This window comes from Malaya genurostris, chromosome 2 (assembly GCF_030247185.1).
Source record: "Malaya genurostris strain Urasoe2022 chromosome 2, Malgen_1.1, whole genome shotgun sequence".
Classification (NCBI taxonomy): domain Eukaryota; kingdom Metazoa; phylum Arthropoda; class Insecta; order Diptera; family Culicidae; genus Malaya; species Malaya genurostris.
Window position 1 is genome coordinate 303805369 of NC_080571.1, and position 12930 is coordinate 303818298.

General features: G+C 38.9%; 1 protein-coding gene across 3 annotated transcripts in view; it reads left to right on the forward strand.

The window, feature by feature from the left end:
* LOC131430893 (protein O-mannosyl-transferase TMTC2) overlaps positions 1-12930 on the forward strand; it is a 720087-nt gene that overhangs the window by 134868 nt on the left and 572289 nt on the right. The window lies entirely within an intron of this gene.

The following is a 12930-nucleotide window of genomic DNA, read 5'->3' on the forward strand; positions in this document are numbered from 1 at the left end:
AGATGGCGGCTCTCGGATCATGAAAATTCATCTGAAACCATGCAATATGGGTATTTTTGGAACGGGTACGATGAGTAGATGTTGAATATTGGTGTCTGAAGTGATTTTGAAATCCAAGATGGCGGCTTTCGGTTCATGAAAATTCATCTGAAACCATACAATATGGGTATTTTTGGAACGGGTACGATGAGTAGATGTTGAATATTGGTGTCTGAAGTGATTTTGAAATCCAAGATGGCGGCTTTCGGTTCATGAAAATTCATCTGAAACCATGCAATATGGGTATTTTTGGAACGGGTACGATGAGTAGATGTTGAATATGGGTGTCTGGAGTCATTTTGAAATCCAACATGGTGGCTCTCGGTTCATGAAAATTCAACTAAACCCATGCAATATGGGTATTTTTGGAACGGGTATGATGAGTAGATGTTGAATATTGATGTCTGGAGTCATTTTGAAATCCAAGATGGCGGCTTTCGGTTCATGAAAATTCATCTAAACCCATGCAATATGGGTATTTTTGGAACGGGTATGATGAGTAGATGTTGAATATTGGTGTCTGAAGTGATTTTGAAATCCAAGATGGCGGCTTTCGGTTCATGAAAATTCATCTGAAACCATGCAATATGGGTATTTTTGGAACGGGTACGATGAGTAGATGTTGAATATTGGTGTCTGAAGTGATTTTGAAATCCAAGATGGCGGCTTTCGGTTCATGAAAATTCATCTGAAACCATGCAATATGGGTATTTTTGGAACGGGTACGATGAGTAGATGTTGAATATGGGTGTCTGGAGTCTTTTGAAATCCAACATGGTGGCTCTCGGTTCATGAAAATTCAACTAAACCCATGCAATATGGGTATTTTTGGAACGGGTATGATGAGTAGATGTTGAATATGGGTGTCTGGAGTCATTTTGAAATCCAACATGGTGGCTCTCGGCTCATGAAAATTCAACTAAACCCATGCAATATGGGTATTTTTGGAACGGGTATGATGAGTAGATGTTGAATATTGATGTCTGGAGTCATTTTGAAATCCAAGATGGCGGCTTTCGGTTCATGAAAATTCATCTAAACCCATGCAATATGGGTATTTTTGGAACGGGTATGATGAGTAGATGTTGAATATTGATGTCTGGAGTCATTTTGAAATCCAAGATGGCGGCTTTCGGTTCATGAAAATTCATCTAAACCCATGCAATATGGGTATTTTTGGAACGGGTATGATGAGTAGATGTTGAATATGGGTGTCTGGAGTCATTTTGAAATCCAACATGGTGGCTCTCGGTTCATGAAAATTCAACTAAACCCATGCAATATGGGTATTTTTGGAACGGGTATGATGAGTAGATGTTGAATATTGATGTCTGGAGTCATTTTGAAATCCAAGATGGCGGCTTTCGGTTCATGAAAATTCATCTAAACCCATGCAATATGGGTATTTTTGGAACGGGTATGATGAGTAGATGTTAAATATCGATGTCTGGAGTCATTTTGAAATCCAAGATGGCGGCTCTCGGATCATAAAAATTCATCTGAAACCATGCAATATGGGTATTTTTGGAACGGGTACGATGAGTAGATGTTGAATATTGGTGTCTGAAGTGATTTTGAAATCCAAGATGGCGGCTTTCGGTTCATGAAAATTCATCTAAACCCATGCAATATGGGTATTTTTGGAACGGGTATGATGAGTAGATGTTGAATATTGATGTCTGGAGTCATTTTGAAATCCAAGATCAGCAATAAAAATATACTACGAAAGTAAGAAAATTGTTTGAAGTGATAGATTAAACATAGCAAATCTTCGAAAATATGTATAATTGGATTGTGTTAGTTTTCAATCGCCAATCATTTGGTTGACAGCAACCAATTTGATGTCAACAATTCGACTACCAGAATGCTCAACAAACGAGTTCCTTACTTTTCCCAAGCTTTAGAACAGTAGTATTGGTTCAAGTGCAATATTTGCAGAACTGTCGATGATAAATTTTTGATAGTGATTCTTAAATAAATGTCTGCTTTCGCACAATGAATTCAAATCTACAATACCGTCTCGAAGTGTTGCACTAATTTTTCAAAGAAAATTGTCCGTTTTTATCCGAAATTTGAAAAAAATTACCTCTATAAACAAACGGTAAGTAATGTCGGAAACATTACTGCAAAATCGACGTTAATGCGCAATAGCCTGCACAGTTGTCTTCTAGTAGACCTACAAGCTTATGAAATTAGAATTTAGAGATGCAGATTATAGCGACAAAATTACAAGGTTGTGTAGCAGATACTACCAATCACGGTGACGTTTAATATTTTCAATTCACACTTAATGCCATTTAATATATAGTAAATGGTTAATTGATGAGTGTTACTTGCCGCTAGATGACACTCAACTCCCGAAAAAGTTAAAACTCCGTGGTTTTCACTTCAGTTTTGGTGGGTAAAACACGGTGATAGATTGCATTCACGAGAATAAAATACCAACACCAAAAAAGAACTTCCATGCACTGTCCACCCTTCTGGCATCAGTTGTAGTTTCTTTCCTCTTTCAAATTCATCATTTCTCCGTTTTTAACAACAAAAATATTGAATGCAACACTGGAACCTGCAGAAAAATCCGACCGAAACACAGCGAAACAACGCAGAGCAACAAAGAAATACAATCGCACGCGACGAGCGTTCTACACAAACTAAGTTCAAATTTTTCGAAAAATTTTCATAAACTAGAAGTTCACATTTTGGATATCAAAATGACTCCAGACATCGATAATCGACACCTACTCATCATACCCGTTCCAAAAATACCCATATTGCATGGGTTTAGTTGAATTTTCATGAACCGAGAACCACCATGTTGGATTTCAAAATCACTTCAGACACCAATATTCAACATCTACTCATCATACCCGTTCCAAAAATACCCATATTGCATGGTTTCAGATGAATTTTCATGAACCAAGAGCCGCCATCTTCTATTTCAAAATGACTTCAGACACCAATATTCAACATCTACTCATCATATCCGTTCCAAAAATACCCATATTGCATGGGTTTAGTTGAATTTTCATGAACCGAGAACCACCATGTTGGATTTCAAAATCACTTCAGACACCAATATTCAACATCTACTCATCATACCCGTTCCAAAAATACCCATATTGCATGGTTTCAGATGAATTTTCATGAACCAAGAGCCGCCATCTTCTATTTCAAAATGACTTCAGATACCAATATTCAACATCTACTCATCATATCCGTTCCAAAAATACCCATATTGCATGGGTTTAGTTGAATTTTCATGGACCGAGAGCCACCATGTTGGATTTCAAAATGACTCCAGACATCAATATTCAACACCTACTCATCATACCCGTTCCAAAAATACCCATATTGCATGGGTTTAGTTGAATTTTCATGAACCGAGAGCCGCCATCTTAGATTTCAAAATGACTCCAGACATCAATATTCAACATCTACTCATCATACCCGTTCCAAAAATACCCATATTGCATGGGTTTAGTTGAATTTTCATGAACCGAGAGCCGCCATGTTGGATTTCAAAATGACTCCAGACATCAATATTCAACATCTACTCATCATACCCGTTCCAAAAATACCCATATTGCATGGGTTTAGTTGAATTTTCATGAACCGAGAGCCGCCATGTTGGATTTCAAAATGACTCCAGACATCAATATTCAACACCTACTCATCATACCCGTTCCAAAAATACCCATATTGCATGGGTTTAGATGAATTTTCATGAACCGAGAGCCGCCATGTTGGATTTCAAAATGACTCCAGACATCAATATTCAACATCTACTCATCATACCCGTTCCAAAAATACCCATATTGCATGGGTTTAGATGAATTTTCATGAACCGAAAGCCGCCATCTTGGATTTCAAAATGACTCCAGACATCAATATTCAACATCTACTCATCATACCCGTTCCAAAAATACCCATATTGCATGGTTTCAGATGAATTTTCATGAACCAAGAGCCGACATCTTCTATTTCAAAATGACTTCAGATACCAATATTCAACATCTACTCATCATATCCGTTCCAAAAATACCCATATTGCATGGGTTTAGTTGAATTTTCATGGACCGAGAGCCACCATGTTGGATTTCAAAATGACTCCAGACATCAATATTCAACACCTACTCATCATACCCGTTCCAAAAATACCCATATTGCATGGGTTTAGTTGAATTTTCATGAACCGAGAGCCGCCATCTTGGATTTCAAAATGACTCCAGACATCAATATTCAACATCTACTCATCATACCCGTTCCAAAAATACCCATATTGCATGGGTTTAGTTGAATTTTCATGAACCGAGAGCCGCCATGTTGGATTTCAAAATGACTCCAGACATCAATATTCAACATCTACTCATCATACCCGTTCCAAAAATACCCATATTGCATGGGTTTAGATGAATTTTCATGAACCGAAAGCCGCCATCTTGGATTTCAAAATGACTCCAGACATCAATATTCAACATCTACTCATCATACCCGTTCCAAAAATACCCATATTGCATGGGTTTAGTTGAATTTTCATGAACCGAGAGCCGCCATGTTGGATTTCAAAATGACTCCAGACATCAATATTCAACACCTACTCATCATACCCGTTCTAAAAACACCCATATTGCATGGGTTTAGTTGAATTTTCATGAACCGAGAGCCGCCATGTTGGATTTCAAAATGACTTCAGACATCAATATTCAACACCTACTCATCATACCCGTTCCAAAAATACCCATATTGCATGGGTTTAGTTGAATTTTCATGAACCGAGAGCCGCCATGTTGGATTTCAAAATGACTCCAGACATCAATATTCAACACCTACTCATCATACCCGTTCCAAAAATACCCATATTGCATGGGTTTAGATGAATTTTCATGAACCGAAAGCCGCCATCTTGGATTTCAAAATGACTCCAGACATCAATATTCAACATCTACTCATCATACCCGTTCCAAAAATACCCATATTGCATGGGTTTAGATGAATTTTCATGAACCGAAAGCCGCCATCTTGGATTTCAAAATGACTCCAGACATCAATATTCAACATCTACTCATCATACCCGTTCCAAAAATACCCATATTGCATGGGTTTAGTTGAATTTTCATGAACCGAGAGCCACCATGTTGGATTTCAAAATGACTCCAGACACCCATATTCAACATCTACTCATCATACCCGTTCCAAAAATACCCATATTGCATGGGTTTAGATGAATTTTCATGAACCGAAAGCCGCCATCTTGGATTTCAAAATCACTTCAGACACCAATATTCAACATCTACTCATCATACCCGTTCCAAAAATACCCATATTGCATGGGTTTAGTTGAATTTTCATGAACCGAGAGCCACCATGTTGGATTTCAAAATGACTCCAGACACCCATATTCAACATCTACTCATCATACCCGTTCCAAAAATACCCATATTGCATGGGTTTAGTTGAATTTTCATGAACCGAGAGCCGCCATGTTGGATTTCAAAATGACTCCAGACATCAATATTCAACACCTACTCATCATACCCGTTCCAAAAATACCCATATTGCATGGGTTTTGATAAAATTTTACGAACCGAAATTCACTATCATCAATTTCAAATAACTTCAGACAATGATTTTCGACACCACCCGTTCCAAAAATAATCATACTGCATGTTAAGATTTGGTTGAAATTGATTTTCAATACCACACTCACCTCACGGAATATCACCATGTGGTAGTGAAAATCGCGCATGGGTGATAATCGTGATAATGCTTTTGAATGATAATCATGTGTGAGTTTACGAAACATCGCTAAAGTGAGATTGAACGGGTGATGATTTCCCCCATACTCAGCGGTGATATTTGATGTTTTGAAAATTTCGCACACCGATATTAAGTGATAATCGTTTTCTAATATCATTCTCAGAATATCAAATGATTTTCTTCATGATGTTCGGCGATGATTTTGTAAGTGATAATCACCAACAATTATTATCGGCGATAATAACTGATTTTTGATATTTTGAGAATGATAATGCCAACACTGGTGTCTTCAAAATCTTCAAATCGAGTTATCAGTAAATCCAAACAAACCGTAAATGGAACTCTTCACTCATCGTAGGATTACAAACGGAGTCCGTCCGTTGAGGCTATTTGGCTCGGACGTTGTGGCAAGGGATCAAGTTAAGTATGTAGGGATAATTCTTGACTCAAAACTGAGTTGGTCTAGTCACATTGATTTCAGAATAAAGAAAGCTTGCATGGCTTTCGGGCAATGCAGACGGACTTTTGGTAAAACATGGGGACTCAAACCTGAACACATCCATTGGATCTATACTACTATCGTTCGTCCAATTTTGGCTTATGGATGTCTTGTATGGTGGCAGAAAGAGGAGGTTGCTTTAATCCGGACAAAGCTAAACCATCTTCAAAGGATGGTTTTGATGGCAATGACTGGAGCTTTCTCGACTACTCCTACTGCTGCTTTAGAGGCACTTTTGAACATCCTACCATTAAACATATTTCTTAAGCAAATTCTATAGACTGTGAAACTAGTCACACCCTGCTGTGGTCTAAACTAATAGTTTTAGAAGAGTATTTTCTCGCTCCTAGTGATCTTACGCTTTCGTGCAATTTTCCTTCTAAAACTTTTAACGTTACATTTCCTCACCGTGCGGAATGGCTGTCTGGCTGGATGGAGTGACAACTTGAGGAATATATAACTTGTTACACTGACGGTTCCTTGATGGAGGGTCAAGCCGGTGCAGGTGTCTATTGCCGCGAAATGAGATTAAAAGAATCTCACTCACTGGGTGGTTTCTGCACCGTGTTTCAAGCTGTGGAGTACAGGCAGCTCTCCAACGGGGTGTCTGTGGCATATGAATCTTTTTCTGCTCGGACAGCCAGGCAGCTCTAAAAGCACTTGGTGCAAATGAAACCAGGTCTAATCTTGTAATCGCTTGTCGAACTCAAATTGAAGAACTCAGCACATTAAATGCTGTAAACCTCTTATGGGTACCCGGTCATTCTGGTATTACTGGAAATGAATTGGCTGGCGAATTGGCTAGAACTGGAGCAGAAACCAGTTTTGTCGGTCCTGAACCAGCCTTACCATTACCAATTAGCTGGATAAAACACAAGATTCGATCTTGGACAGTGTCAACGCATGCCAGTCATTGGCGAAATCTAGAAAGTTGTGCCCAAACAAAGACATTTTTACCAGATCTAAATTTGAAAACATCTAAGAATCTATTACATTTCTCTAAGCAAAATTGCAGTATTCTAGTCAGAGCACTGATTGGGTATTGTAAACTAAACTATCACATGGCTACTATTCAGCGTGCTGAATATTATTCGTGTGACCTTTGTGAATCCGATTACGGAACTTCATATCATTTGATATGCAACTGCCCAGCATTAACGCAACTGCGAATGAGAATTTTTGGCTTCCCGTACATGGATGAACATAGTTTCCGGAAACTGAAGCTAAGGGATATCCTACAATTCCTTGTCCAATGTGACAAAGAGCTCTAGGTCGTGACGGTGGAGATTCTTGGTTTCTTAGGAAATCTCGAGTCGACCCTGCGATTTAATTGAGCTGTATCTGAAATCCCCCATCCCACACATCCTTTCTTCTTTTCCTATCCTCTCTCATCAGGAAATGATGTGAAACCCGGCAAGACACAAATTTCCGAATTATTTGGGGAACGTGCCATCTGAGCCATTTTGTTCTGATCCCTATGGTGTGTTTGGCTCGCATCATCGGTGTTTACCCGATCACGTTTAAATTCAACATACTAGTCAATACTTGTTGATTTGCCCTAATAATGTTTGTCATGTCATTTCTTTACTTTCACAGTGTTTTTTGACATTTTCTATAGAAATTTAATATAATTGCTGCAAAACCGACTTTCGATCGGAGCTTCGAAAACTCCTACTGTTATACACCATTCGACTCAAGATAGGAATATGTCTGTGAGTACACACAAAGATTTTTCTAACAGTTCAATTTTCTCGAAGATGGATGAACCGATTTCAACAAGCTTAGGCTCGTTTAGCTTAGGTAAAGGTGGATTAAGAATAGGTTTTTTTCCGCTAAAAACAGTGTATTTTGAATACAAAATTAAAGCATTAAAAATTGTGTATTTTCAACACACAAAAGCAGCGTCACTAAAAGCCCAAAAACTAACTAATGAATCGAATGTCATGAAATTTTCCCTGATGACATCTGCAGAATATCTCTATCGAACGTACGAGAGAGATTTTGAATTAGCATCTACATCTGTTTATCAAACCGGCAACTTATTTACCGACGTTCACTTCACATTTTCTTTTCCATTTGAAGAAATCGCTCTTATCCATTTGTTGAAACATATCCTGCTAAACGCATGTACGCTATTTCATATCATGACTGCTTCACTGCTGCCTTTCCGGAATGATATAAAAATATATTAAATTCCAGAGAAGTGCATGAACCCAAAAATGACCAACGACGGTAGCAGGAAGGCTCCTTCTTTCGCAGGAATTTAATAACGTCAGAACGGCAGAAGCCAACAACAAACCTGTTTTAATCCACCTAGTGGTGTAATGATGCCTTTCTCATGTACATATAATATTGTGGTATTCTATTCAAAAATTTTCTCTTCGATTTTTGAAAGAAACCAAGTGATTGTTTATGCATAACATACAGTGCATTGATTGCGTAAGCCATCCTTAAGAGAACGACACTTCCGGCATCGGAATCCGAGAACCAGGATAGCCGGAATCGGTTTGTTTAGTTGCCTACTGATAATGACTATCGATTTGTGTAGTTTTGAGACCAGTTTAGAAAAATTTTCACGTTTTTTGTTTCGCCGGTTTAAGTGACGGTGTACAATATTGAACACACTTTACCCTATAACTCCGGAACCGGAAGTCGGATCCGGATGAAATTCAGGAATTCCGTATGGGACCACGAGACCTTTCATTTGAATCCTAGTTTGTCAAAATCGGTTCATCCATCTCCGAGAAAACCTAGTGAGATTATTTGACACATACACACACACACACACATATACATACACACACACACACACACACAGACATTGCTCAGCTCGATGAACTGAGTCGAATGGTATATGACATTCGGCCCTCCGGGCCAATTTTCACTAGTCGGTTTCAAGTGGTTGCATAACCTTTCTATATGAGAAAGGCAAAAACATTATGTATTGGAGCTGAAGTTTTGGATCTCCACAGCAAGTGTTCCCCCGCTATCAAGTCAACCTACGGTTTGGTTTTCTTTTTGTTGGCCTCCTCGGCCCACGTGAACCGGAAAGGATATCATTGAAAAGCGACGAACGATCGAGATGAAAAATCTCCCCAACAGAAACATTTTTTTTCCGTCGTTGTTCTTCTTTGGTACCTTTCCCGCTTCCGTTTAGGCTTTCACAAACTCATCTATCATTCTTGAAGACTCTCATCCGTATAGAAACCGAAATCCGGTACGTTCGTCAAAAACTTTAGGCTTATATGGCTTAACCAGGGATGACATTCAGGGAAAACGGGGAAGCGCATGGTCAAATTCCTCCTCGTTGCTAGAGACTTGAGTTTTCCGCTTCTCGCTAGACTTTATGACAAGTAGGAGGCAAATGCCGAGTTAAACTCAAACACAAGCCACTACAGTATAAATAGAGGTTCTGTTAGACAACCAAAGGATACCGATACGTTTCATGAAACCTCTTTCCACCAGCGCTCCGCTATCCAAAAGCTGGAAATATTAACTCCTGTGTCTACTTTCATCCGATGAATGATGGTGAACGGGTTTGCGCTCCATTTCCTCTCATAACACTAACGAGACGGATCGAAGAAATGATGTAACGCCCCTTGACGGAGGGGAAGAACACAATTATTATACAGCGTAATGAATGAAAGGAAACGAATCGCCTTTTCATTTGCCAGTCACTTCTGAAGTGGTTATACTATTCGAAGGGAAAATTAAAATAAATTATCGAAATATTCGATTACATTATGTTCCCGAAATTATAAAGCATTTACGGATACAGAAAGTAGGTCGTCATTCGTTAACTACTGAGTCTAATTGGTGCAGCTCCTCGGTTCGAACTTGTGGAAGAGGTAGGAGAATTAGGTAACGACTGTGTTTGACTGCTGTAATGAACGACAACATTCGGGACTACTTGTTGGCACGGTTCATACAGTTTTCAACTGGACTTCGTGTAATTATGACCTATTCGAAATCCCCTTGAAACATCCCCCAACTTATCATGTTTCATATAAACCTGGAATTATAGCATAATTGTCCACAGAACACAAGCTCGGATAGTAAAAAAAATCCTCCTAGTTTTATTTCCTCTGCAATAATAATAATCCGAAGCCGTCCAAGTCATTCCGAAGCCGCACATCCATTCTCCATTCTGAACAGTAATGGTCGGTACCGGCTGACCACGGAGTAGTGCAGAGGATCGTCAAGTGAGAACCAATCGGAGTGCAGCTCTACGCAGTGGTTCGCTCTAGCGCCTCGCAACATGCGTCGGTTCGTTCGCTACGGATGCCATCCACCCTAGCGAGAGCGGCTCGGCAAACCCACTGATTAAAGGGAATATTGCTTCGGACCGCAATTAAGGTTGATTGTGTTTCTCGGTCTGAAAACCGAACAGACCTATATCTACCCAATGTGCGTTTATGTATCATCAAGGAAGGGGGCGGGGGGAGGTCTAGGGTGTAAAATTCCTTGTACTAATTATAATGTTCAACGTTTGGTAGGAGAGTTTCTCGATACTGAAGGCGCCTCTGGGTTGGCGGAAAACGGAAAAAGGAATCCACACTACAAACAGTGCACAGGCGATAACAATAACAATAACGTCGCCCGGTTTGTAGCGCATGGAATCGACTAACGCATCGAAATGAAAATAGAAATGCCATACTCCACTCGGGGCTGCTGTCTATTGGAGAGAATTGCTTAATATCTGCTCGATGGTTACCAGCTGTTGGCAATGTTCGAATAAACTGCACACCACAAAGGTTGATCTGCCTTTCCAGAAGCTGTGTACAGGATGAGCTTTGGCTCAGCGTTACGCAAACCTAACCGGTAATTGCCACTGTAACTGTTGTGTAAGACAAATATTTTTGGCCTGTAGCTGTTGTATTAATTCGATCGGTTCAATCTGCTGTAGCATCTCTCGCAGCTCCGTGTATGTTCACAGCAATCCTTGTGTCCGGGACAACTAGTCCCGAAGTAATTTGTACAGTGAAACGTCTCTGGTTTCGAAAAATTCTGGCTGGAATTCTGCTTAGAGCTGCAATTAGAAATAATGGGCAAAATTTAACAGTACAATGTTGTCGATGAACTTTTACGACATACCTCATAAGCACCGGAACTGCTGAAATGGGGGAATCAAACTTTATTGGTAATGGAATAATGGAACTGATAGCAGTTAGTTCAAAATCTAATGTAGTGAAGCTTAATTGCTGAAATCGTATGAATTCAGCTGGTAGTATTAAACGATTAAATATTCAAACGTTCAGAAACCTTATTGGAAAATAGAAGTTTCTTTTCTTGCATTCAACAAAAAAGTCTAAGAGCAAAATCTCACCATTGCTTTGGAGAAGCAAAGTTCAAAGATGGCACAAGCAGGCCCGGTGAAAGAGGTGGGTACGGTGGGTAACACTAACACCCGAAAATTCCAAAGCTGGGTAATTACCCACTTGAAATTTCGAGCAAAAAAAAATTTTAATATTAGTATTATTTATAATAATAAGAATATTTTTATTGTAATTCGGAATAATAAATAATTTCAAAATTATATAATGCTAGTTCTCAAGGTAGAGTAAGGATGTAAAGATATACCGCAGAAAGGTGAGACGTGACAAGGGTCATTAGAGCAAGCAGAAATCTTTTAGTAACTTAACTTTTCCCTTCCAGCAGAGGAGCCGAGCTTAAGCATCTCATCAATGCGAACCATTCGAGTCTCTGATATACCGGAAAATACCGATAAAGGTCTTTTACTCTTTACATCCCAAACCGGCAAAAAAAGAATACAGTAGCAAGTAGAAAGTAACTTCTGGTAGCTTTGCCGGACTTAATAGTAAATGGTAGAAGACCTGTATCGGAATTTTCCGGCAGATGTTTATGGTCAACTCCTCTGGTAGAAAGCGAAAGTTAAGTTACTAAAAGATTTCTACATGATCAAATGAACCTTGTCACGTCTCACCTTCTATATCTTCACATAAATAAAATCACTCGAAATCTTTTGACGTAGGACTACATTCTGATTTTTTATACTGGTGTGCAAATTCAAAATACTGAAAACCATACAAACAGTGCTCAGGTTTTGAACACCTATATCTCAATCATTTTTAATTGATTTTCCATATCATTACATAAAATGCATTAGAAATATTGCTACACTTTGATTGAAGTAGGTGAATCTATATCTAAAAAATCATATTTCAGATAATTGGTGATCGAAACTTCAGTTAGTGACGAAAATATTTGTCATGGTTTTCTCTAATAAATGCGACAGTTTTGTATACATAAGTTCGCTTTTAAGAAAATCACTCAATCAAACCAAGATTCTGTATCGAATAGACTTGTACACTTTGTGGTTCAGAAAAGAGGAAAAAGTTGCTAACACATCGTTTAAAAAGACCAGGAACTAATCAGGAAAACATAATTTCGTGTGCAGGAGTATTTTTTATTCATCAACATTATCATTTTCAAATGACATACAATCGTTCTAGCATTTTAATACTTTGTCAATACCATCCTTATGGAATGATTTGTCAATGGCCTAAACATCGGTTTCAGTTGCGGCGATGACTGGTTTATTCGAACCAAATATTTTGCTCTGGCGTGTCTTTTCCTGATCAGCAAAGGACAAGCAATCGCTGGGGGCTAGGTAA